Genomic DNA, 26,897 nt, shown 5'->3' with positions numbered 1-26,897 from the left:
CTCTTTATACCTATATAATATTTTAAGCATTTTTTTAAAGTTTTCCACATCTCCTCTATGTCCCTCCCTTTCTCTCAACATATTCATATTCCTCTATAAATAGATGGTCTTTTAATCTCTAAAATAACATTAATTTTTACGTTTCTATTTTTTTTTCTGGTCTCTTTTCATTCCCCTTTCCCTTTCTTCTTTCTCTCACTCTCTCTACTTGCATCCTACCCAACCTATTTCCTGCACTGTGATTAGGACATAGTTAACTCTCCCTGTGCCTCCCCACACCAATCTATTCCTATTTTTTACCCACATCTCTCCCTAACCCTAATAATTTCTGGTTTTCCAAATTCTTCTCTGCGGTTCGAAGTCCTTTAACATATAGTTGTTTGATGTCGAATAGATGTATCTGTTGAACTAGATTGTATCTGTAGACTATTGACTGTACAAATGCAAACTTTGGTTGAGGGTTGCCTTAAGATAGTGTTCTAGCACAAAACTGGTGCTATCTTCATCTCAAATGGGCAGAGTAAGCCGGAAAAACACAAGAAAAATGGCAAATTCGGGTATCTCAATTCCCAATCTTGATAATCAGGGGTTAGAACAGATAATGAATAATCCAGAGGAGAGTTCCCAAACAGCTCTACAAACACTGCTGGCAAACATGATAAATGAAAAGTTTGACAATGTACAAAGGACTCTGTATGAGCGTGACAGGGAGAGAGAGGAGGCATCCCAGAAGTTTATACAGGAATATCATAAGCGTGAGGAAGCTACTCAAAAACTGATACAGGATTTGCGTGAGCAACTTGAGAATACTCAAAGAGAAAGGGAGGAATGGCGTGAGCAGGCTGAGAACACTCAAAGAGATCTGCAGGAAACCCACGAACGGGAGGAAGCTAATCAAAGAGTAATACAGGAATTGAGAGACCAGGTAGAGAACACACAAAGATCACTAAAGGCATTCATGGAATCCATTAACAAAGAGCTGAAGGAAGTCAGGGAGACCACAAAGGGAATGCTGAATGGAACCCAACAGAAGGAATGGGAGCCCAAAGAAACCATAACCAATCAACTAAGTGATTTGAGGACAAACACTGAACACCAAATTAAGGAAGTAAAGAAATTCATACAAGACCTAAAACAGAGCTTCAACAAAGAACTTGAAGCCATCAAAGCTGACCAACTAGAAGGAAAAGAGATAAAAAACAAAGTAGAGTGTCTTGACAGCAGGTTAGACCATGCAGAAGATCGAATCTCAGGGATTGAAGACAGCCTAGATATTATAGAGAAAGAACATACAACCATCCAAGACAAGTCCAAGAAATATGATAGATCTATCCAACACCTGGAAGACACCATCAGAAGGCCTAATCTAAGGATAATGGGTGTAGAGGAGCACCTAGAAACAGAAGTTAATGGTCTAGGAAATTTGTTTAACAGGATCCTAGCAGAGAACTTCCCAAACATGCAAAAAGATAGGCCTGTCCAGATACAAGAAGCCTTTAGAACCCCAAATAGACCAGACCAGAATAGGACATCCCACCGCCACATTATAATCCACACAGGATCAACTCAGAACAAGGAAAAGATCCTTAAAGCTGTCAGAGAGAAAAGAGTAATCACTTATAAAGGGAAACCAATTAGAATCACCTCAGATTTCTCAGCAGAGACAATCAAAGCAAGAAGAGCCTGGAACGATGTATGCCATGCCCTAAAAACAAACAACTATCAACCAAGAATACTGTACCCAGCTAAACTCTCCTTCATAACCGAAGGCCAAATAAAAACCTTCCATAGCAAAGAAAAATTGAAACAATACATCTCCACCAAACCAGGCCTACAAAAGATTCTTAAAGATGTCCTACACATAGAAAACCAACAAGACCACAATAAAGGCCAAGAAACTGCACCCAAACTGAGAATCCAAGAACCATAGGAAGAACCCAGTTTTCGCAGCCCCCAAAAAGGTAGATAACATGGCAGGAACTCCCAAATACCTCTCAGTCCTATCTCTTAATGTTAACGGACTGAACTCTCCAATTAAGCGACATAGACTGTCTAGTTGGATTAAAAAACAAGACCCTTCTATCTGCTGCCTGCAGAAGTCACATCTTGCCCGTAAAAACAAACACATTTTCAATGTTAAAGGCTGGAACAAAATCTACCAAGCAAACGGACCGCATAAACAGGCGGGAGTTGCAATCCTAATATCAGATAAAATAGACTTCAAATTAAAATTCGTGAAAAGAGATAAAGAAGGTCACTACATACTAATTAAAGGATCTCTCCTTCAGGAGGATATTACAATTCTAAATATCTATTCACCAAACAATGGAGCACCCAAATTTATCAAAGAAACACTACTTTCCCTCAAATCCCATATAGATCCAAAGACATTAATAGTTGGGGATTTTAACACACCACTCTCCCCACTAGATAGATCAACTCGGCAAAAACTCAACAGAGAAACCACAGATCTAAACAGCTGCATAGATCAACTAGACTTAACAGACATTTACCGAACATTTCACCCAGCAGCATCAGAATACACGTTTTTCTCAGCAGCACATGGAACGTTTTCTAAAATAGACCACATTTTAGGCCACAAAGCAAACTTGTCTAAATTCAGAAACATTGAATTTATACCTTGCATTCTCTCTGACCACAAGGGAATAAAATTAGAACTCAACACCAAAAGCCACCAAAGAAAGTCCGGTATCACATGGAGGCTGAACAACACACTGCTGAATCATGAGTGGGTCATGGAAGAGATTAGAAAGGAAATTCAAATGTTCATGCTATTCAACAAAAATGAACACACAAATTACCAGCTCCTCTGGGACACAGCAAAGGCAGTACTCAGAGGCAAGTTTATAGCTCTGAGCTGCTACATCAACAAATTGGAGAGATCTGAAACTAGCAATTTAATGACGCATCTAAACCTCCTTGAAAAAGAGCAGCAAGATAAACCCCAATCCAGTAGACGGAAAGAAATAATCAAAATTAAATCAGAATTAAATGAATTAGAATCCAAAAAAACTATAGAAAGAATCAACAAAACGAAGAGTTGGTTCTTCGAAAAACTTAACAAAATTGACAGACCCTTAGCAAATCTTATCAGAAAAAGAAGAGAACACGCCCAAATTAATAAACTCAGAGATGAGAATGGAAACATCACCACGGAAACAACCAAGATTCAGAACATTATAAGGGAATACTTCTCAAAACTGTATGCTAATAAGTTTGAGAACTTGACAGAAATGGACCTCTTCCTAGCAAATATTGACATGCCAAAACTAAACCAAGATGAGGTAAACTATCTTAACAGGCCCATATCAAGCATTGAAATAGAAACAGCAATAAGAGACCTCCCAGCTAAGAAAAGTCCGGGACCAGATGGTTTTACAGCGGAATTTTACAAGGCCTTCAAAGCAGACATCACACCAATTCTCCTCCAACTCTTCAATGAAATTGAAAGAGAAAGCTCACTACCGAACACATTCTATGAAGCCATCATAACCCTCATCCCAAAACCAGGCAGGGACTCATCAAAGAAAGAGAACTATAGACCCATTTCTTTGATGAACATTGATGCAAAACTTCTCAACAAAATTTTGGCCAATCGACTTCAACAATTCATCCAAAACATCATACACCACGATCAAACAGGATTCATTTCAGGGATGCAAAGCTGGTTCAATATACGCAAATCAATTAATATTATTCATCACATCAACAGGAGCAAGAATAAGCACCACATGGTTATCTCAATAGACGCAGAAAAAGCATTCGACAAGATCCAACACCCCTTTATGATGAAGGTTTTGGAAAAATTAGGAATCCATGGAACATTCCTCAGTACAATAAAGGCTGTATATGACAAACCTACAGCCAGCATTATACTCAATGGTGAAAAACTAAAGCCATTTCCTCTTAACTCAGGAACAAGAAAAGGATGCCCACTCTCTCCACTTCTCTTCAATCTAGTGTTAGAATGCCTAGCTACAGCAATAAGACAAGATGCAGACATAAAGGGGATCCAAATAGGGAAAGAAGAAATAAAACTCTCCCTCTTTGCAGATGACATGATCTTGTATTTAAAGAATCCCATAGACTCCACTCCCAAATTACTTAAGCTGATTCAAAACTTTGGCAAAGTAGCAGGTTATAAAATTAACCCCCAAAAATCCATGGCTTTTCTGTATGCCAACAATGAGAAAAGTGTGGCTGAAATTAGGAAAGCAACTCCATTTGTAATAGCCCCACAAAAAATAAAATACCTAGGAATTAACTTAACTAAAGAAGTGAAGGACCTCTATGATGAAAACTATAAAATCTTGAAAAAGGAAATCAACACAGAACTTAAAAAATGGCAAAACCTCCCATGCTCCTGGATTGGAAAGATTAACATTGTGAAAATGGCAATACTTCCCAAGGCTATCTACAAATTAAACGCAATACCTATCAAAATTCCACCCTCATTCTTCAAGGAAATAGAAGAGGCAATCCAAAAATTCATATGGAACAATAAAAGACCCCGAATAGCAAAAACGTTCCCCAACGGAAAGAACACTGCTGGAGGAATATCAATACCAAATTTCAAACTCTACTATAAAGCCATAGTAATCAAAACACCTTGGTATTGGCATAAGAACAGACCTCAGGACCAATGGAATGGAATTGAAAACCCAGAAATGAACCTACAGACCTATAGCCATCTAATCTTCGATAAGGGAGCTAAAACAATAGAATGGAAGACAGACAGCCTCTTCAGTAAATGGTGCTGGCAAAACTGGTTAACTACATGTAGAAAACTAAAGCTAGTTCCTTATATATCACCCTGCACCAGAATCAACTCCAAATGAATCAAAGACCTTGAACTCAAAGCAGACACTCTGAAAACATTACAGGATGGAATAGGAGAAACCCTGGGTCTCCTCGGCTCAAGCCGAAATTTTCTGAATAGAGACCCGGAAACACAACAAATCAAAGAAAGGTTGGACAAATGGGATTGTATAAGGTTGCAGAGCTTCTGCAGGGCAAATGACATAGCTAGCAAGATCAATAGAAAGCCCACGGATTGGGAGAAGATCTTTACTAGCCATACAACGGACAAGGGTCTCATATCTAAAATATACTTGGAACTCAAAAAATTAAACCACCCAACAACAAATCCTCAAAGAAACAACTGCCCAATAAGTAAGTGGGCGAAAGACCTAAAGAGAAGCTTCTCTGAAGAAGAAAGAAGGATGGCCAATAGACACATGAAGAAATGTTCAACATCCCTAGCCATAAAAGAAATGCAAATCAAAACAACATTGAGATATCACCTCACTCCAGTTAGAACAGCAAAAATCAAGAACTCTAACAACAACAGATGCTGGAGGGGATGTGGACAGAAAGGAACCTTACTTCATAGTTGGTGGGAATGTAAACTTGTTCAACCACTTTGGAAAGCAGTATGGAGGTTCCTCAAAAGTCTCCATATAGAGCTCCCCAATGACCCAGCAATCCCACTTTTGGGCATTTACCCAAATGACCACAAACAAGGCCACACTAAAGCTACCAGCACAACTATGTTTATTGCAGCATTATTTACCATAGCTAAGATATGGAACCAACCCAGATGCCCCTCAGTAGATGAATGGATCAAGAAGATCTGGTATATATACACAATGGAATTCTATGCCTCCATCAGAAAGAATGACATTGCCCCATTTGTTAGGAAATGGAAAGGCTTGGAAAAAATTATATTAAGTGAAGTAATCCAGGCCCAAAGAAACATAGGTCCCATGGTTTCCCTTATTTGCAATATCTAGTATAGGTATGATTCAAGCGGAAAAAGTCAGAGAATGTGATGTTAGGAAAACGAACCCTCAAATATGTATTTTAATGTTTTTGTTTCATTCATGCATGTGTTTCTAACGCATTTATAATATTATTTCTTTGTTGCTTTGTATGTCCCTCCCCCACAGTGTAACCCCCGCTTTCACTATTTTTGATGTCAGTATAACATGTGGAGGAGACGGGGACAAACAAGTCGTTTAAGGATTCAGGTGGACCTGTTGCAACAATGAGAAGTACAAAATGTCATGTCAAAACCACCTTTACAATGTCGGTGGGGGGGAGGGAGGGGGGGTATGATTGGGTGGGGGGGAAGGGGGAGGCTGGGAAGGGAGGTGAAGGGTAAACAAAGGAGGAGGCTGCAATGCTTGGTAAGAAATGTATGCATTTTCCTGCCCATGTAATTGTAACCCCTCTGTACAGTATGTTTTCAAATAAAATAAAATAAAATAAAATAAAATAAAAAAACAAGACCCTTCTATCTGCTGCCTGCAGGAGTCACATCTTGCCCGTAAAAACAAACACATTTTCAATGTTAAAGGCTGGAACAAAATCTACCAAGCAAAAGGCCCTCATAAACAGGCGGGAGTTGCAATCCTAATATCAGATAAAATGGACTTCAAATTAAAATTCGTGAGAAGAGATAAAGAAGGTTGCTACATACTAATTAAAGGATTTCTCCTTCAGGAGGATATTACAATTCTACATAGCTATTCGCCAAACAATGGAGCACCCAAATTTATCAAAGAAACACTACTTTCCCTCAAATCCCATATAGATCTAAAGACATTAATTGTTGGGGATTTTAACACACCATTCTCCCCACTAGATAGATCAACTCTGCAAAAACTCAACAGAGAAACCGAAGATATAAACAGCTGCATAGATCAACTAGACTTAACAGACATCTACCGAACATTTCACCCAGCAGCATCAGAATAGACGTTTTTCTCAGCAGCACATGGAACGTTTTCTAAAATAGACCACATTCTAGGCCACAAAGCAAACTTGTCTAAATTCAGAAACATTGAAGTTATACATTGCATTCTCTCTGACCACAATGGAATAAAATTAGAACTCAACACCAAAAGCCACCAAAGAAAGTCCGGTATCACATGGAGGCTGAACAACACACTGCTGAATCATGAGTGGGTCATGGAGGAGATTAGAAAGGAAATTCAAATGTTCATGCTATTCAACAAAAATGAACACACAAATTACCAGCTCCTCTGGGACACAGCAAAGGCAGTACTCAGAGGCAAGTTTATTGCTCTGAGCTCCTACATCAACAAATTGGAGAGATCTGAAACTAACAATTTAATGACACATCTAAACCTCCTTGAAAAAGAGCAGCAAGATAAACCCCAATCCAGTAGACAGAAAGAAATAATTAAAATTAAATCAGAATTAAATGAATTAGAATCCAAAAAAACTATAGAAAGAATCAACAAAACAAAGAGCTGGTTCTTCGAAAAACTTAACAAAGTTGACAGACCCTTAGCAAATCTTACCAGTAAAAGAAGAGAACACACCCAAATTAATAAACTCAGAGATGAGAATGGAAACATCACCACGGAAACAACCAAGATTCAGAACATTATAATGGAATTCTTCTCAAAACTTTATGCTAATAAGTTTGAGAACTTGACAGAAATGGACCTTTTCCTAGCAAGTATTGACACGCCAAAACTAAACCAAGATGAGTTAAACTAACTTAACAGGCCCATATCAAGCATTGAAATAGAAACAGCAAGAAGAGGCCTCCCAGCTAAGAGAATTCCAGGACCAGATGGTTTTACAGCGGAATTTTACAAGGCCTTCAAAGCACAGCTCACACCAATACTCCTCCAACTCTTCAATGAAATTGAAAGAGAAAGCTCACTACCGAACACATTCTTTGAAGCCATCATAACCCTCATCCCAAAACCAGGCAGGGACTCATCAAAGAAAGAGAACTATAGACCCATTTCTTTGATGAACATTGATGCAAAACTTCTCAACAAAATTTTGGCCAATCGACTTCAACATTTCATCCAAAAGATCAGACACCACGATCAAACAGGATTCATTTCAGGGATGCAAAGCTGGTTCAATATACGCAAATCAATTAATATTATTCATCACATCAACAGGAGCAAGAATAAGAACCACATGGTTATCTCAATAGATGCAGAAAAAGCATTCGACAAGATCCAACACCCCTTTATGATGAAGGTTTTGGAAAAATTAGGAATCCATGGAACATTCTTCAATACAATAAAGGCTGTATATGACAAACCTACAGCCAGCATTATACTCAATGGTGAAAAACTAAAGCCATTTCCTCTTAATTCAGGAACAAGACAAGGATGCCCACTCTCTCCACTTCTCTTCAATCTAGTATTAGAATGCCTAGCTACAGCAATAAGACAAGATGCAGACATAAAGGGGATCCAAATAGGGAAAGAAGAAATAAAACTCTCCCTCTTTGCAGATGACATGATCTTGTATTTAAAGAATCCCATAGACTCCACTCCCAAATTACTCAAGCTGATTCAAAACTTGGGCAAAGTAGCAGGGTATAAAATTAACCCCCAAAAATCAATGGCTTTTCTGTATGCCAACAATGAGAAAAGTGTGGCTGAAATTAGGAAAGCAACTCCATTTGTAATAGCCCCATAAAAAATAAAATACCTAGGAATTAACTTAACCAAAGAAGTGAAGGACCTCTATGATGAAAACTTTAAAATCTTGAAAAAGGAAATCAAATCAGAACTTAAAAAATGGCAAAAAAAAAAAAAAACCTCACATGCTCCTGGATTGGAAAGATTAACATCGTGAAAATGGCAATACTTCCCAAGGCTATCTACAAATTCAACGCAATACCTATCAAAATTCCAAGCTCATTCTTAAAGGAAATAGAAGAGGCAATCCAAAAATTCATATGGAACAATAAAAGACCCCGAATAGCAAAAACGTTCCTCAACGGAAAGAACACTGCTGGAGGAATATCAATACCAAATTTCAAACTCTACTATAAAGCCATAGTAATCAAAACAGCTTGGTATTGGCATAAGAACAGACCTCAGGACCAATGGAATGGAATTGAAAACCCAGAAATGAACCTACAGACCTATAGCCATCTAATCTTCGATAAGGGAGCTAAAACAATAGAATGGAAGAAAGACAGCCTCTTCAGTAAATGGTGCTGGCAAAATTGGTTAACTACATGTAGAAAACTAATGCTAGATCCTTATATTTCACCCTGTACCAGAATCAACTCCAAATGGATCAAAGACATCGAAGTCAAAGCAGACACTCTGAAAACATTACAGGATGGAATCGGAGAAACCCTAGGTCTCCTTGGCTCAGGCTGAAATTTTCTGAATAGAGACCCGGAAACACAACAAATCAAAGAAAGGTTGGACAAATGGGATTGCATAAAGTTGCAGAGCTTCTGCAGGGCAAATGACATAGCTAGCAAGATCAATAGAAAGCCCACGGATTGGGAGAAGATCTTTACTAGCCATACAACGGACAAGGGTATCATATCTAAAATATACTTGGAACTCAAAAAATTAAACCCCCCAACAACAAATCCTCAAAGAAACAACTGCCCAATAAATAACTGGGCGAAAGACTTAAAGAGAAACTTCTCTGAAGAAGAAAGAAGGATAGCCAATAGGCACATGAAGAAATGTTCAACATCCCTAGCCATAAAAGAAATGCAAATCAAAACAACATTGAGATATCACCTCACTCCAGTTAGAACGGCAAAAATCAAGAACTCTAACAACAACAGATGCTGGAGGGGATGTGGACAGAAAGGAACCTTACTTCATTGTTGGTGGGAAAGTAAAGTTGTTCAACCACTTTGGAAAGCAATATGGAGGTTCCTCAAAAGACTCCACATAGAACTCCCCTATGACCCAGCAATCCCACTTTTGGGCATTTACCCAAATGTTTACAAACAAGACCACACTAAAGCTACCAGCACAACTATGTTTATTGCAGCATTATTTACCATATCTAAGATATGGAACCAACCCAGATGCCCCTCAGTAGATGAATGGATCAAGAAAATGTGGTATATACACACAATGGAATTCTATGCCTCCATCAGAAAGAATGCCATTGCCCCATTTGTTAGGAAATGGAAAGACTTGGAAAATGTTATATTAAGTGAAGTAAGCCAGGCCCAAAGAAACATAGGTCCCATGGTTTCCCTTATTTGCAATATCTAGTATATGTATGAGTCAAGCGGAAAAGGTCAGATAATGTGATGTCAGGAAAACGAACCCTTAGATATGTATTTTAAGGTTTTTTCTTTCATGCATGTGTTTCTAACACATTTATAAGATTATCTCTTTGTTGCTTTGTATGTCCCTCCCCCACAGTATAACCCCTGCTTACACTATATTTGATGTCAGTATAACTTGTGGAGGAGATGGGGAAAAACCAGTTGTTTAAGGATACAGGTGGACCTGTTACAACAATGAGAAGTACAAGTTGTCATGTCCAAAACGAGCTTTACAACGTTGGTGCGGGGAGGGGGAGGGAAGGGGGGGAAGTAGAAGCATTGGGATTGGGGGGGAGGGGGGAGGCTGGGAAGGGAGGTGAAGGGTAAACAAAGGAGGAGGCTGCAATGCTTGGTAAGAAATGTACGCATTATCCTGCCCATGTAATTGTAACCCCTCTGTACAGTATGTTCACAAATAAAATTAAATTAAATTAAAAAAAAAAAGAAAAAGAAAAATCAAAGAAGGAGTCAGCAGGCCAGAAATTGATAGCTTTCGGGAGAATTGTGAGGAGAAAATGAGATTGAGGAATGTAGGGAGGGAAAGTGAGAGAGGGAATATAACCAAGACCTAAATTCAGAGAGAGGGAAAGGATAGAAGGAAAGAGACGAGACATAAAGAAAAAGAAAAAAGGAAAAAGAAAAAATATAAAATGAAACAATTAAAAATTGTGTAAGTATAAAGAAATAATACTACAATTACAGGAATTAAAGCTGAGAGTTTGTGAATTGAGTAATTGATATCTGAGTTATGTATGGACACAAGGGAAGATAAGGTCTAATATTGAAAGATGGGTATATATCTGGGTTGAACTGAACAGCAATTAAGTAAAGCAAATAAAAGGAAGAAAAGGGAAAAGTATAAAAAGAATATGAAAACCAAAAAATAAAAACAAAAAACTACCCCTTCCCAAAAAAACCAAACATAAAATAAAAATGATGAAAAAAATAGACAACAGATATAAAAAAAATTTTTAAAGAAATTATGTAGTAAAAAGAGTTCTTTTTTTTTTTTTTTTGGGAGGGAATCTTGTTTCTCCCCTGTGTCCATAACCATTTTCTTGGTGGAGTCTCTGGTTTGTTTCTGTTGTTTGGTTTTCCTGTGGCTTGCTCAGTTTCTTAAATCAGTTTGAGCAGGCAGAATGAAGCTCTGCCTTACCAGGGACTTTATGACCCTCCTCCCAAGCTGATTCAGTGGGAGGGCAAGTACTTTCAATATCACAAAAGAGGGATGGGGCAGTGTCCTCTAGCTTGGGGTTGCTGTGAGGGAGCTATGCTGTAGGTAGCAATCAGTAGCTTTACCCTGATGGGCTAGCTGCTGAGAGACTCAAGCAGCCCAGCATGGAGCCAATCTCAGGATATATGTGTACTGAATTTCCAACTGTTTTTTTTTACCCTCCAGTAGCTGGAGTTGCTGCCCATGCTGCAGATGGGTAAGGTAGCCCCTGGCTCTGTTTACCTACTGAAGACAGTCTGCCCCACCCCTGGGGAGCTGCCTATGCTTAAGAGGGGCAACTTTCCCCAGGGGTGGAGCTGAGCCCCACAGGTCAGGTTCCTATGACCGGTTGGTTGGATGGCTCCTATTGTCTTCTTCCAAGGCCTGAGTTACTTGCTAGCTGCTCCAGCTGGGTCTTTGTCAGTATCAAAGATGGAGTTCTTCTCTGGTGGTGGGGGAGGGGCTACTTCCCACCACTGCTACTTGAAAAGGACTGAGAATTTCTTTGGGTACTCACAGCTTTCCTTTGGTTTCCAGGCCATCCACAGTTTGAGACTATCTGTGGTCAGCAGGATGAAGATTTCCGTTCCTTGTCAGTTCTTGGTGGTGCACCGATCCTGCTCACACACTGCTTCTGGTGTCTTTGTCCCGGGCTTTCTCTGTTGAGATGGTGACTGTGGCAGCAGCCACCACCACCACTGCCATGGATCTGAGACTGATCGAATCTGTGTCCTTAACCAAGCTGCCTGAATTTTTCCTCTGTGGCCAAACTCTCTGTTCTATGATGGCACACTTGGTGTGAATCTCTAGCCTTAGATTTTCCACTGGAACACTCAAACTGGTTTCTACACGAGAGCTCATTTTGCTCCCAGCTTCTCCTCTGCCATCTTCCTCTGGATTTGATTGCCTTTTTTGAGACAGGGTTTTGCTATGTAGCCCTAGCTGGCTTTGTACTTGGGATCTTTTTGCCTCATATTCCTTAATACATCCTAATATTATGGATTATGTACCACTACAACTATTTTGTTTGCCTGTTTGCTTTCTGAGACAGGCTCCCTCTATTTCATCTGAAGCTTGTTATGGAGCCCAAACTGGCTAAGCTTACCATTTGGTTTATGGCTTGAGCCACTGGCACCTGGAAGGTATGTTTACTCTTTGGTGTATTGAGGGTCTAGAGCTTGCAAATGTGTAACCTTTTGTGGATTACTTTTGATCCTTTTTTATTTCATTTTATTTGAACTCAATCCTCTTCCTTTTGTACAAGCAATCTCAAACTCTACAATAATCATCTATATCAAACAGCCCATGAAAATGTGTGAGATAGACTACAGATCTTGATGTTTAACAGGAGAGGTTACATCAAGCATCTAGACAGCTGTCTTCCATCTCTGAGACTTTTAGCTAACCCATTATATGTCCCTCCTCAACATCCTTTATAAAGCAGCAAAATAAAGCTTTCTACTTCTGTCATTCTCATACAATCACATTTTTAGTGTTTATTGAGAGATATAGGGAATAAAATAGGTAGAGAAAATATTGGATGTCTTTTCTCTACTAGGTGTTATTTCCTAATGTTCTTTGAAGCATAAAACTAACAATACAAATATCCCTGCCCTTTTGGAACTAATATTCTAGTGTGAAAATACACTACAATAAACATGTTATAGCGTGTTGTAAAGTAACAGTTGTGAGGAAAGGATAACAGAGCAGAGCACAGAGGATCAGAATGCAGTGTGAGGGTTCTTTTGAGCAAGTGAGGAAATTTGTCATGATCCTATATTATAAGTAGTAACTATTTGATTTATTTCTTTCATTTTTTTGTTGTTGGTTGTGGGGCTTGAACTCAGGGCCTGGGCACTCTCCCTGAGCCTTTTTGTGCTCAAGGCTCATGCTCTACCACTTGAGCCACAGTGACACTTTTAGTTTTTGAGTGGTTCATTGGAGATAAGGGTCTCACAGGGTGTTTTCTGCACAGGTTGGCTTGGAACCATGATCCTCAGATTTCAGCCTGCTGAGTAGCTAGAAAAACAGGCTTCAACCACCACCACCTAGGCTTTGTAACTATTTTAAGTGAAAATTAACTAAACTTCCATTCAACAGACAGAGATATGCTGAATGGATTATTTTTTTTTGTTTTATTTTATTTGAGAACATACTGTACAGAGGGGTTACAATTACATGGGCAGGATAATGCATACATTTCTTACCAAGCATTGCAGCCTCCTCCTTTGTGCTGAATGGATTATTAAAGCAATATCATAGCTGGATGTTGGAGCCTCATGCCTATAATCTTAGCTTCTCAGGAGGCTGAGATCTGAGGGTTTCGGTTTGACACTAGTATGGGTAAGAAAGTCCATGAGACTCTTCTCTCTGATTAACTATGCCAAAGCTGGAAAGCACACTGTGGCTCAAAGTGTTAGAGCACTAGCCTTGAGCACAAAAGCTTAGGGATAGTGCCCAAGATCTGAGTTCAAACCCCAGGATACATACACTCCCACTCTCCTTCTCTTTCTCTTTCTCTGTCTCTGTCGCTCTTACACTCTCTCTCTCTCTCTCTCATACACACACACACACACACACACACAGACAAATACACATACACACAAATCCAAAACAAAAACTACAGAAAAGAGAGCACTCAGCCAGGCATTAGGTAGTAGCTGATGCCTATGATCCTACCTACTTGGGAAGCTGAGAGCTGAGGATCATTCAGAGGCAGAAAATTCATCTTTGAAATACTTATTTGGAGTTAATACTTATTGCAATCAGCCAAAACCTGGAAGTGGAGGTGTTGTTGAAGTGGTAGAGTGCTAGTCTTGAGCGGGAGAAGCTAAGTAAGAGCATGAGGCCCCGAGTTCAAGTCCCAGTGCCTGCACAGCACAGCAGCAGCAGTAGCAGCAGCAGCATCAACAACAACAGCAGCAAAATGGTATAATTACCTCCACTTTTGCAGAGTTCAAATAGTAGGACCACCCGGAGTCTAAATTAGCTCATTGCAAGCACTGTATAGCTAGGCATGACTAGAGCATAAGCCATACCCCAGGGTATTGGAAAACAAAGAGTTAGCAGAAGAAATCCTGGAGAAGTGACTGTGGAGAGGGAGGGACCTAGATGTAGGCAAGCTGAGAATTTAAAGCCACAACTGAATTTCAGGCAATGAAAGGCTAGGTGACTCAACCCTTCCTGGCTAGAATAAGCCCCAGTAACTGAGATTCACTACAGAAGCAACACCAAACCCATGGGTGTCAGAGTACTTAGCATCTAGCAGCTATCCGGTAGATTTTTAGGGGATTTGCTACTTAAGTAAGGCTGATAGCTCTGTGTGTAAGATTTTGGGCTCACATAATATGCCCTTTAGCCCTGCCTTCCTACATGAGAGAAGCTACTGGGTAGAGTCTGAAAAAATTGATGTCTGTAGGCAGAGCATGTGAGTCCTTCAATTCATCATCAGTGTAACACTCAGTTATTTGTTCCCACAGGCACATTTATCTGTCTGCTGTTCCTGAAAGCTCAAACAGGGGGAGCTGTACAGCAAGTGTGAACATGACCAGCCCATAGACTAAAAATAGTCAACCAGCAGTTGCTTTTGCTACACAAGAAGGAAACCTCCAAGGTTGTAGCACTGCAGTAATAGCCAGTTCACCTTCAAAAAGCCTCACCCAACACTTGATGAATGGATAAAGAAAATACAGCACATGTACACCAATGATATATTACTTGGCTATAAAAAAAATAGAATTCTGTGATTTGCAGGAAAATTGATGGAATTGGAGAGCATCATGTTGATCAATATAAGCCAAATTCAAAAAGTCAAATACTGCATGTTTTCACTCATTTGTGGAATCTAGAGTTAAAAGACGCACATGTGTATAAATACAGCATGATTAGAAATATATAGCTATATAATATAATGATTCTAACTCTAAAACTGGGGGATATAAGCAAGAGAGGATTGGGAAAGAAAATGATGAAGGGTGAATAATACCAAAACATATTGTGTCTGTCTATGAATATGATGCAAGGAAACTCACTGAGTGCTTTTGAATACTAAAGGATGAAGAACAGAGAGTAAAAGCAATAGAAGACTAAATTATATTCTATGTATTTGTGAAATATTACTATGAGGCCCTTTGGATGATTACTATACAGTAGAGAAAAATTTAAAAAATGATTGATAGGAAAGTAAAACAGGCTCTGTTGGAGGAGCCGGAGGGAGGAGGGTAGGCCAAGGGAGAGGGTGAATGGAGTTGAATGTGGTTGAAGTACTTTATGTATAAAATAGACCTTTAAACCTGTTTAATTGTTTTAAGAAAGAGGGACGAAGGAAAGTGATGGAGGGGGTGATGGTCAGGCTACATTGTATGCATGTATGGGGATTAAACTCCTCCTGTACAGATAAGATATGCTAATAAAAAAAATCTAAGAAAAATCCAAACAGCACTAAAGTCTACATAAGAACTACAGAAAAATACTGGTTGTCCTAAAGTATTGTTCAAAATGGAAAAACAAGAGGGGGAGCTGGTGTTGGTGGCTCATGCCTGTAATTATAGCTACTCAAGAGGCTGAAATCTGAGAATTACAGTTTGAAGCCAGACAAAGCAGGAAAGTTCATGAGATTCCTATCTCTAGTTAACCCCTAAGAAGCCCAGAAGTAGAGGCATGGCTCAAGAAGTGGAGTGCTAGCCTTGAGCAAAGAAGCTCAGGGGCGGCATAGAGATCCTGAGTACGACCCCCTGGACCAGCACCAAAAGAAGAAGGAGGTGGAAGAGGAGGAGAAGGAGAAAGAGGAGGAACAAGGGGAACAGAAGGGAGGGGAGGAGGAGGGAGGAGGAGGAGGAGGAGGAGGAGAAGGAGGAGGAGGAGGAGGAGGAGGAGGAGGAGGAGGATAAATCCCCAATGGTTAATGAAAGTTATTATGTGGAAGTAAATTTTAATGTATAAAAGCTTTTGAAAAACCCATGTGTGATCAAATTGGCTTTTCTGAAAGAATTTTCTAAGATCAAAATTGAATACATGATTGTAAAACTGAGACCTAATTTTCTGTATTTAAACTGGAGGTGGTTAACCATCATCCTCTGTGCGATATTAGGCCCATGAAATAATTTGGCACATCATTAGTCAGAAACATATACTTGGGGTTGGAAGCATGGCTCAGCTGGTAGAGCTCTAGCCAAAAATTGAAAGTTTCGGGTACCAAGTTCTAGCCCTAAAGAAAACATACAGAGAAATAAGAAGCATATACTTCTAGTTGGTTCTCACCAACTGTTCAGAACCTTTCTGCCTATATTGATCATTTTTATGGTCCATTAAAAAATGTTACAAATATCAAAGTGGCCTTTGACCATCAAGTTATCCCTTCATCCATTACTGAGCACTTGAGGGGTATTCAGCCTTTGATTATTGTGAATAGTGCTGAAATAAACATACCCATGCAGGCATCTTTGTTGTGTATTGATTTATATGTCTTCAGACGTGCGTGCACACACACACCCATACACATATACACATTCAGTAATGGCATTGTGGGGTCATAAGGAAGGTCTACTTTTAATTTTTTTTGAGGAATTTCCATAGTGGTTGCACTAGTTTACATTCCCACCCACAGTGTAGGAGATTTACTTTTTCTATGCATCCTGGCTAGTATTTCTTGTTGTTTGTTTTCTTGATGGATGCCCTTATGACTTGGATGAGATAGAATCTCAGTGTGGTTTTGATTTGCATCTGCCCTTTGGCTAAGGACATTGGAACATTTCTTCATGTATCTTTTAGCCATTTGTATTTCTTCCTTCGAGAACTGTCCACTTAGCTTGTCCGTTTATTAATTCAATTACTTTTTCATTATCTAGCATTAAAAGACAACATTAAATGTGGATTTAAATATTATTGACAAGATATGCATATAAGTCATGTTAATATTTACACTGAAAAGTGAATATCTCTTAGGATAATAAAAATGCTTGATGACATAATGCTTTCAATCATAATCATTGTCCCCAATTTTTTTGTGTATACTGTCACTGGTTAACTTTTCTTCTGAATGGTAACCATCTCTGTTCTAAGTTGTTTTGGTCATCTGTACTTTGCACTCTGGAATGTTTGCAGAGAGACTTATAGAAAATGCTGTTAGTATTTATTTGTTAAACAAATTATCTTTTAAATATTTTCTCGTGTGTGTGTGTGTGTGTGTGTGTGTGTGTGTGTGTGTGTGTGCGTGTGCTGGGCCTAGGGATTGAACTCAGGTCCTAGGTGTGGTCCTTGAGCTGATTTTGCTCAAGGCTAGCACTCTACCGTTTGAATCACAGTTCCATTTCCACCGTTTTGGTGGAACTCTTATTCAAGATAGGAGTTTCATGGAATAGTCTCTGCCAATGCTAAATTTGGACAACAATCCTCAGATCTCAGCCTGTGGAGTAGCTGAGATTTCAGGTCTGAGCCACTAGAGCCAGACCTTTTATTAGTTTTGTTTGGTATTTTTATCCTAAAACTTTGTGACTGCAGTGTGCTCACATATTGCAAAAAAATGAATGTTTTATGGAAAGCAGCATTTTAGCACGTTAGGATATCACCTATAAGGACAGATAAAATTAAACTTACAAATGGACTCCAGGAAAACCTAGTCAAAATGGACTCCAGGTGTTAGCCCAAGAGCCTCCTCTCTCATAGCTTAGCATGCTCTTTCCCTCAGCAACACTAGGCCCATTTAGTAAAGGCAGTAAATGATTAGCCCATACCCCCTTTACCTGAGAGGGCTCTCCTTTGGGATAACTACCACCACTTAGGGAAGCAAGATCCCCTAAACCTCACAGGTCATATGGGTCAAGAGGGAGTCCAACCAGCTGTGATAAAGAAAACCATTATGCAGAAATGTAACCCAGAGGAAAGTTAGTAAAAATGTCTTGGAAAGGGAAACTGAGGAAACACTTTGGATGAGAAAGGATTTGGAGTGGCACACTGGACTGGAAGCACTGGACCTGGGAGGTGTGTTTGGCGGGTGGCCATGAGAGGTTATGGCAGACATGGCTTCCACCGCGTTAGCGACTGACCCCAAGCCCAAGTATCTTTTTAAAGGCATCTGGGCAGTACTGCTGGGGCCTCCTGGAGCTGGCAAAGGTGACCAGCCACCAAAATTGGACGAGAACTTCTGTGTCTGTCATTTGGCCACTGGTGATATGCTGAGGGCCATGGTGGCTTCTGGCTCAGAACTTGGGAAAAAGCTGAAGGCAATTATGGATGCTGGAAAGCTCATGAGTGATGAGATGGTAGTGGAGTTTATTAAGAAGAATTTGGGAGCCGGGTGCAGGTGGCTCACGCCTGTAATCCTAGCTACTCGGGAGGCTGAGATCTGAGGATCGTGGTTCAAAGCCAGCCCGGGTAGGAAAGGCCATGAGACTCTTATCTCCAACAAACCACTAAAAAACCGGAAGTGGTGCTGTGGCTCAAGCGGTAGAGCTCTTGAATTGAGCTGAAGAGCTGAGGGACAGCACCCAGGCAGAGAATTCAAGCCCCACGACCGACCACAAAAGAAAAACAAAGAAAGAAAGAAAGAAAGAAAGAAAGAAAGAAAGAAAGAAAGAAAGAAAGAAAGAAAGAAAGAAAGAAAGAAAGAAAGAAAGAAAGAAAGAAAGAAAGAAGAAGAAGGGAGGGAGGGAGGGAGGGAGGGAGGGAGGGAGGGAGGGAGGGAGGGAGGGAGGAAGGAAGGAAGGGAGGAAGGAAGGAAGGAAGGAAGGAAAGAAAGAAAGAAAGAAGGAAAAAAGAAAGAAAGAAGGAAAGAAGGAAAGAAAGAAAGAAAGGAAGAAAGAAGGAAAGAAAGAAAGAAGGAAAGAAAGAAAGAAAGAAAGAAAGAGAATTTGGAGACCCTCTTCATGCAAAAAATGGCTTCCTTCTAGATGGCTTCCCTCGGACTGTTAGGCAGGCTGAAAAGCTTGATGACCTGATGGAGAAAAGGAAAGAGAAGCCTGATTCCATGATTGAGTTCTGCATCCCAGACTCCCTGCTGATTCGGAGAATCACTGGAAGGCTGATTCATCCCATGATGAATGAGTGGCTGGTCCTATCATGAGGAGCTCAGCACCCCAAAAGAACCCATGAAAGATGACATCACTGGGAAACCCCTGATCCCGTGATCAGATGATAACGAGAAGGCCTTGAAGATCTGCTTGGAGGCTTACCACACTCAGACCACCCTGCTGGTAGAGTACCACAGTAAATGGGGAATCCACTCTGCTGTCGATGCATCCCAGACCCCGGATGTCATGTTTGCAAGCGTCCTAGCAGCCTTCTCCAAAGGCACATCTTAGTGGCAGAAGGCCACACAAGACTGCACCACTGTTGGTCACCTCACGGCGTGATCTCTGTTCTCAGGTGCTGGGCAGAAGGGAAGGGTGGTTAGGGGAAGGAGGGAAAGGGAGGGGTGGCCAGGTACTCGACCATAATTTAGAAGAGCAGTGCTGCTGTAGAGAATGGGGTTTTCTTACACATGGATGGGAGTTTTAGAAGTATAAAGAAACATTAAATTTTTTAAGACACTGTGATTGGAGGGTGTGGATACAAATAAGGAGATAGAGTATTATAAGCAATTAGGGTTTTGTTTACTCTGGACTGGTGACAAATGTTTTAAAGTCAATGCTCTTAAAATCAGAACCTCATGGAGTCTCCACCAAGAACACAGAAAATCAAACTGTGGTCTTGTCTGTCCTACAGCTTGGAACAGGGAGCATTTGACTACAGACAACATCATATGATCAAAATATCATCTGTATGTTTGCAAAAGATAAAGGGTGTGTACTTGTGCAGGTGATGGCTCAGCAAATCACGTTTACTAAAATTATGAGGGGTGAGAAACTAGTTTCACTCCTGTCCCTGACTTTACCAGTCCCCCTACTCTCATGGCATAACTCTCAGCAGCCACCACAAGTCTTACTGAATTTTATCTCTGGTGTATGAAGCAACCTTTTTAAATAAATAAGGGCTGGAGTGTAGCTCAGAGGCAGAGCACTTGCTTGGCATGTGCACGGCCCTGGGTTTGATCCCCAGGACTGTGAAGAAAAACGAAAACAAATGAGCAAGTATCCTAAACTACATCATCCAAAGATTGTCTTTTCCAGCCTCAAATTCTGTGACTGGGATCACTCGACAGCACTGTGATGTTTTATTTTCAACAAGGTGCCTTTCTTAACTGACCAGATGCTGCCTTGACTGGCTCCTAAGTCAGTAAAGAATGTTAAATTAAAAACAAAAAACAAAAAGAAAGAAAGAAAGGATTTGGAAAGAATTGTCTTAAATGTTTGTTTCAAAATGGAAAATGGTAGAAGTTAAAACAAACCTCAGAAGGTTCTAGTAAGTAGCAGATGGTATTCTTGTAACATAAAGCTTATTAAAATTGGTATGTGATTAAGTTAGCTGTGATTTGAACACTGATGTAAAACCAGCATGTCATTCTTTATGTCCATCTAAAGTCAAGTAATCAGTCTGTGTAGAAATTTGTAAGCAACTCAGCAGGAGATGTGACAATCCATTTGAGGGACACAATCTAGCCCAGATCCTGCTAGGACCATCCTGACTACCTCTACCATGGTAAAAATAGACTGCTCTCCTGCCTGACTCCATCACACGCAGCTGATTCCTGGTGAAAGATTGCTTTACATTTGCAAAACCTAAGACTCTTGTGGAACCCTCTCTGCAAATCTTACCCAGCCTGACATGGATAAAGCTGGCTATGTTGTTACGCTAGTGAAACAGGGCAGGAAAACGTCTTGCAAACTTTGGTTTAAAGTAACCCTAGGCATTGTTAGGGTCACCAGAAATCAGATTCCCCTTGCAAACAAGCTATACTGTATCTGTGCCAATACTCTCATACTATCTATTGAGTTTTGTCATTACAGAATTCTGGCAAGTCATTGTTGATCAATTCTGGACAAGGTGCAGGTAAGCTCTACTTATTTCTGCTCAATCTCCTCATTGTTTTGATTGGAAATAATAAAGGGTTTTGTGGCAAAAATTGCAGTTCAATGCCAGCACTGGCAGAAAAATCCCTCTGAGACGCCATCTCCCAGAAGCATGGTTCAAAAATTGACCAGCCAAATGCTGGAAATGGCATTGTGACTCAAAGTGGTAGAGGGCTAGCCATGAGCAGAAGTGTTCAGGGACAGTGCCCAGGCCTTGAGTTCAAAGACCGTGAATGCTAACTGGGATGAGTTATCCCAGCAATGAACACCTAAACCCCAGGATGAGGGAAGTCCTGACAACAAGGAACCATGGACAGGAGTAAGAGGAGATGATGCCACATCAGCCACTTTGTGCCTACCCTCTCAAAATTAACCAGAGCTGGGAGGTCAAAGGAAATAAGTTAAGAAGCTTGTCCATGTAATGTCCATACCTGTCTACCTTCTAACTGGAGAGGAATTTACATTCCTGCCTTTGGCCCTTGCTATCTGTATTTGTAGTGAGTCTTAGACTCGGGGCTGTTAGCCCTGGCAGCTTCCTGGGTCTCCCATACATACACTGTAATCCAGATATCTCCCAAGGCCTCCTGTCAAGCCCCTTAACCACCCCAACCCAGCCCCAGCTTCTGACTGCTGAGAGGTTTAGCATGCTCTCCCCTACCTAGTCATCAGATGTACAAAGTAGCTAGAGACAATTTACACCAACTCCAGGACTGCCTGGAATGCAGGAGAAAAGAACTAGCTGAGTTAGCCAACTCACCCAATTTTTAATTTTCTGCCCGGAACACTCCTTTTGCTGACTATGTGCTCTCTAAGATTTTTATTATTGCCCAGCCCCTGCCTCATGAGACTTCTTCCAGACTTCATTCAAGGACTCATGTCTACCACCAAGGGACAGCTGCTGCTTGCTCACTTCTCCCGGAGGGGACCACATCTATGCATCTCCACCTTTTACCTCTACTGTCAATGCTTCTTGCCAGCAGAAAGAGTCTGTGTCCTCTTTCGTATCAAAGGACTGGAGAGGTTCCATATGCTTGGGAAGGGCCCTGTGTGAGTCCTTATCTGTATAGGTCCAAGGCTGCGCCCTCCCTTACTGGGTTCATCTTGGCACGTTGAGCGCCGCCAGCATAACCAGCCTTCTCACTCCTGAGTCTACCAGACCAGACAAACCACCTCGGATCCAGTGGCCTTTGCATCATAGAAATGCCAGGCACTAATCCTATCCACCCCAAAACAAATAACACCTAACTCATTTCCTCTTGAGGTGGGTTTAGGAACGGCAACCCCACCATCTGGCCCTTGCCTCTTCAGATATAGGCAACCTAAAATATCAATGTAGAGGATCCTCTTCCTCGGAGTCCCTGCAGGACCACATGTATTATTACAACATCTGGTATTGCCTGTCCAAAAGGCTAATAACTCTAACTTTTGTCTGAGGCAGGAACCAGAGATGAGACGTGTGCTCCAGCCCTGCCTGATTCTGGTGTGCAAAACTGCAGCAGATATAAATACCATCTATGCTGGTTCCTATAATTGGGGAAAATCTTCATATGAAGAAACGACAGATACTCTGATGTTATGCACCCCCCTCCCCCAGGTTATAATGCTGGAAAATAACACGTGCCCAGGTTCAAAATTGCACCTGCGACTGTATAGAGCTAAAGAGGGGAAATTTTACTTGGTGTCAACTATGAACACATCTTATATGCAGAGGGCCATATTTCCTTGCCTAATGGCTCATTTTTACCTGTGGCAGTTACAATTTTAAATATATCCCTGACAATCTGCTTCATAACTCCCAATGCTGCCTAATCCATCTAGCTGTTGTACCAACCCACAAGGAGCTCTTCCAGCCTCAACAACAAGAAGTCTAGTGCTGGATGACAACCGTACATTGTCCCCACTTTCTCCATGATTGGGATACCAGGGCTGGTGGTAGGAGCCTATAAGTATGTCATACACTTGGCATGCATAGTGGCCAAAAGCATTATCTACACCTCCTCTCCCATTGCACTGCTATCCTTGACAGTCACGCTGCCATTGATTACTCTTACTCCACCACCAAGGGTGTGAGGAAATTAAAAAGATGTGCTGTTTTGACCTAACTGATAGCAGCTATGCCATCAAGGAACAAATCAAACATTTCAGAAAACTTGAGGAAAATATCCAACAGAATGAAGGAGGATGGGACCTATTTGGGTGGCTTACTCCCTGACTCATGCCTATCTTGGGCCCCTTAACTGTAGTTTTTGCCTCATACTAATTCGCCTTGCTTATTCAGGTGCATGCAGGACATGCATGGGAAAGATGAGACTTTTCACCTTTCGGTCCATCAATCAGATGCTCCTAGGAAGGTACCTGGTCGAGTGTCCACCGTTGACCACTTTACCTCCTTCTCAGCAGGAAGCAGCTCCAGAAGAAATGACTTTTGCCCATGCTCCCCACCCAGTGATATCATCCAAATTGTCAAACCAAAGAGTGAGGAATGTTAGCCCAATAGCTTCCTCTCTTATAAGTTCGCATGATTTTTTTCTAGGCAGCACTAGGCCCATTTAGTAAAGGCAGCAAATGATTAGCCCATACCCCCTTTACCTGAGAGGGCACTCCTTTTGGGCAGCTATCACCATATAAAGCAACAGGATTCCCAAAATCTCGGAGGTTATAAAGATCACCTGAGACAATAGCTGGCACTTATTCTCATTTCTTCTCTCTTTTGAGAAGGGGTCTTCCCAGTCCGTTTACTGGCCACAAACCTTTCCTTTGTTCTTTGTACCTGGATGTCTGCATGGTTTTCTGGCAAAGACTAATTTATTCTAACAGCTGGTAACTACTCATTTGAAGCAGACTAGTTGCCATTGATTCATAGCTATCTGTCACTTCTTCTCTGATATGGGACCAGATCAGACCAACCAGGAAAAATCTCATCCTGGTAATGTGGAACAATTGAACCAAACCTCAGTAGAGTTCATCATTGATGTCTTCAGAGAGAATTCTTTAGAAACAAGGAGGTAATTTGTCAAAATCAAATGGAGACCTTTGTGCTAACACTTCCAAAAGTAACAAACTGAGAGATTTAGAAAAGGGCTCTTACCTGACACTACGACAAGCCTTACACCGGACAACTTTATGCAGAAGGTACGCACACACCTTTGGCAAAGGGGTTCTATTTAGACAGACAAAAAGTTACTTGGTTACAACAAACGTTATTGAATTATGCTTCATTTTAGATGATGTGGTGGTAAGGGGCGGGGAGGGCAAATTTTGTGGCTTTCTTAATTCCGGCATGGTATCCAATCTGTTCTGTTAGGTGCCTTTCATTTTGGAATGACCATATTCTTAATGGAGGATAAATATGGCTACATTTTTACCTAACATTTGTTTTGTTATATTTCTGGCCTATGTAAAATCACTTTTGAGGCACTTCACACACAGGTATGATTTGCAAAGACCAGTACAATGCCTTAGATCTCAAGAATCCTTTAGCACTGTCCAACTTCAGCAGAAAGCAGCAGCCCAATGGTTACAGAACTTTTCCCCCATACAAATGGAAGACCCAAAGTAAGGAACTTGTCTTGGGACAGACACATCAATATGCTCATAATTATAGTTTGAACTGAACAAATAACTCATTAGCCAGCCTGCTAAATGAAACGTTTTATAAATGAAAATTTTAAATAAACATTCTTTTTTATTTCTCTTTTGTTTTTCTCTCCTCCCCCCCCCCCCCACCATCCTCCTCATGTGAAAGAAATCAAGAACATCTTTCCAGTGCCAGTTAAGTTCATCCTGCTCCTTGGCTTGTCTCACTGACCATGTGAGTGAAGGAACATTCAGTTTGACAAAGATACAGTTCTGGAGGTTGATGGTAGTACATCAGGAAATAAGCAATCCAAAAATCTATAACTCAGCATGTACATTCAGCAGACCATAGTATTGGACCCCATCTTCACAGCCCCCTTGGGAATAGAACTGTAGATTTTTTTAAAGATAGAAGCCCAGTAGAGAATGCATTTTACCTTACAAAATTAATCATCTTTCACCAAAACCCTGTTCTCACTTTCTGTGAATAGGCCTTGAGTCAAGGGGACCAGATTTCCAGTATCACTGTAACTATAAGAGATTTATCAACCTACCTTCTTCACTTACTTTTCTCCTTAGTGTATGACATGAGAATACTCATTTCCTTTTTTTTGGACAAGAGGGATTTCATTAGTGTATCTCTGTACAAGCGCACAATGCACCCTAATCAATATGCACACTCAACAGTCTTCCTTATCTCCCTTCCATTTTTTTAAGAAAAATCAACAGGTTTCATTGTTCCATATATATATATATATATATATATATATATACATACATACATACATACAATACATCAATCATCAATCACATCACACACATATACCCTCTCTATTCACTCCCCCTTCCATCTCTCTAGTACCCACAGGGTCTGGCTTATTTTGTTGCCATTATTTTATTTTTAGTTTATATTTATTCAGACAAGGAAATTCATCAGGGCATTTCAGAAATGTGTATATTATATTCACCTCTGAGTAAGCCTGTCTAACTCTCTCCCCTGGCTGTACCCACCAATTGTTCAATAGCTTTCAGTGGAATTCTTTGTGGAATCTTCATTTATACACACACTGTGCATGGATGTTATTCCCCTCCATTAACCTCTTTTCTATCCCTTCTACTACTTTTCTCCTCACCAATTGCATAGCTACAATTGCATACTATGTATATATACATATACATACATATACACTGCATACTATGTATACATGTCATATGCATGTATATAATAATACAGGTGTCACTGGATGCAGATGAGGGCTTGTGAAGTTTCCCTCTAAAAATAAGGACTCTTCACTTAGGATCCTTGACGTCAATCACAGAATAAGAATTTCAGGATAATTCATAATGATAAGAAAACTTGGCAGAAATTTATTGAGTAAGGATGCAAGCAGGCAAGCAGACAAAAGAAAGACAAGCAGACAAGCAGGAAGGCAGGAGCACACTAACAGAGTGTGGGTGCTCTCAAAGGGAGAGAGACACAGAGCTCATTGGCATCAGGGGTATTCCACAATAAAGGTAAGGGGGTCTGACTTGAAGTTATGCAAAGATAGGTATATATTTTTGCTCTTAATCACTCTTGGTGTTACACTTTCTAAGTTTCTGGCTATTGTTCAGCTTTTGGGGGGGGGGGTATTTCTCTCAGGAAGGGATCCATTCTGCCACCAAACACAGGCTGATTCATGAAGTAAAGAATGCATCCTGTTATCTCTCTTAGAAGCAAAGATCATGCTTCTATGTTTCCAAAGACCTTGTTACTGAGTTACCTTCACCGGGCCTCATTTTCCCTAACCCATCCTGCCTCAAATGCATGTGTATGTCTTTCACATCTAGATTCCACAATGAGTGAAAATATGCACAATTTGGCCTTTTGAGCTGGGATTAAAAGGCTACAGCTTATCTTGCCCAACAAGATGATCTGCAGTTGCACCCATTTTCCTGCAAATGACATAATTTCATTTTTCTTAATGACTGAGTAATATTCCATGTTATACATGTACTACATCTTCGCTATTTGTTCATCAGTTCATGGGCTCCTTGTCTATTTTGA

General features: G+C 40.5%; 1 pseudogene; it reads left to right on the top strand.

Moving 5' to 3' along the window:
* Positions 1-18,346: 18,346 nt before the first annotated feature.
* Positions 18,347-19,706, top strand: LOC122120662 (annotated as a pseudogene).
* Positions 19,707-26,897: the final 7,191 nt, after the last annotated feature.

Source organism: Dipodomys spectabilis, unplaced genomic scaffold (genome assembly GCF_019054845.1).
Source record: "Dipodomys spectabilis isolate Male_0828 unplaced genomic scaffold, ASM1905484v1 ptg000176l, whole genome shotgun sequence".
NCBI classification, from domain to species: Eukaryota; Metazoa; Chordata; class Mammalia; order Rodentia; family Heteromyidae; genus Dipodomys; species Dipodomys spectabilis.
The sequence above is the reverse complement of the archived record's forward strand: the minus strand, read 5'-3'. Positions and strand labels throughout refer to the sequence as shown.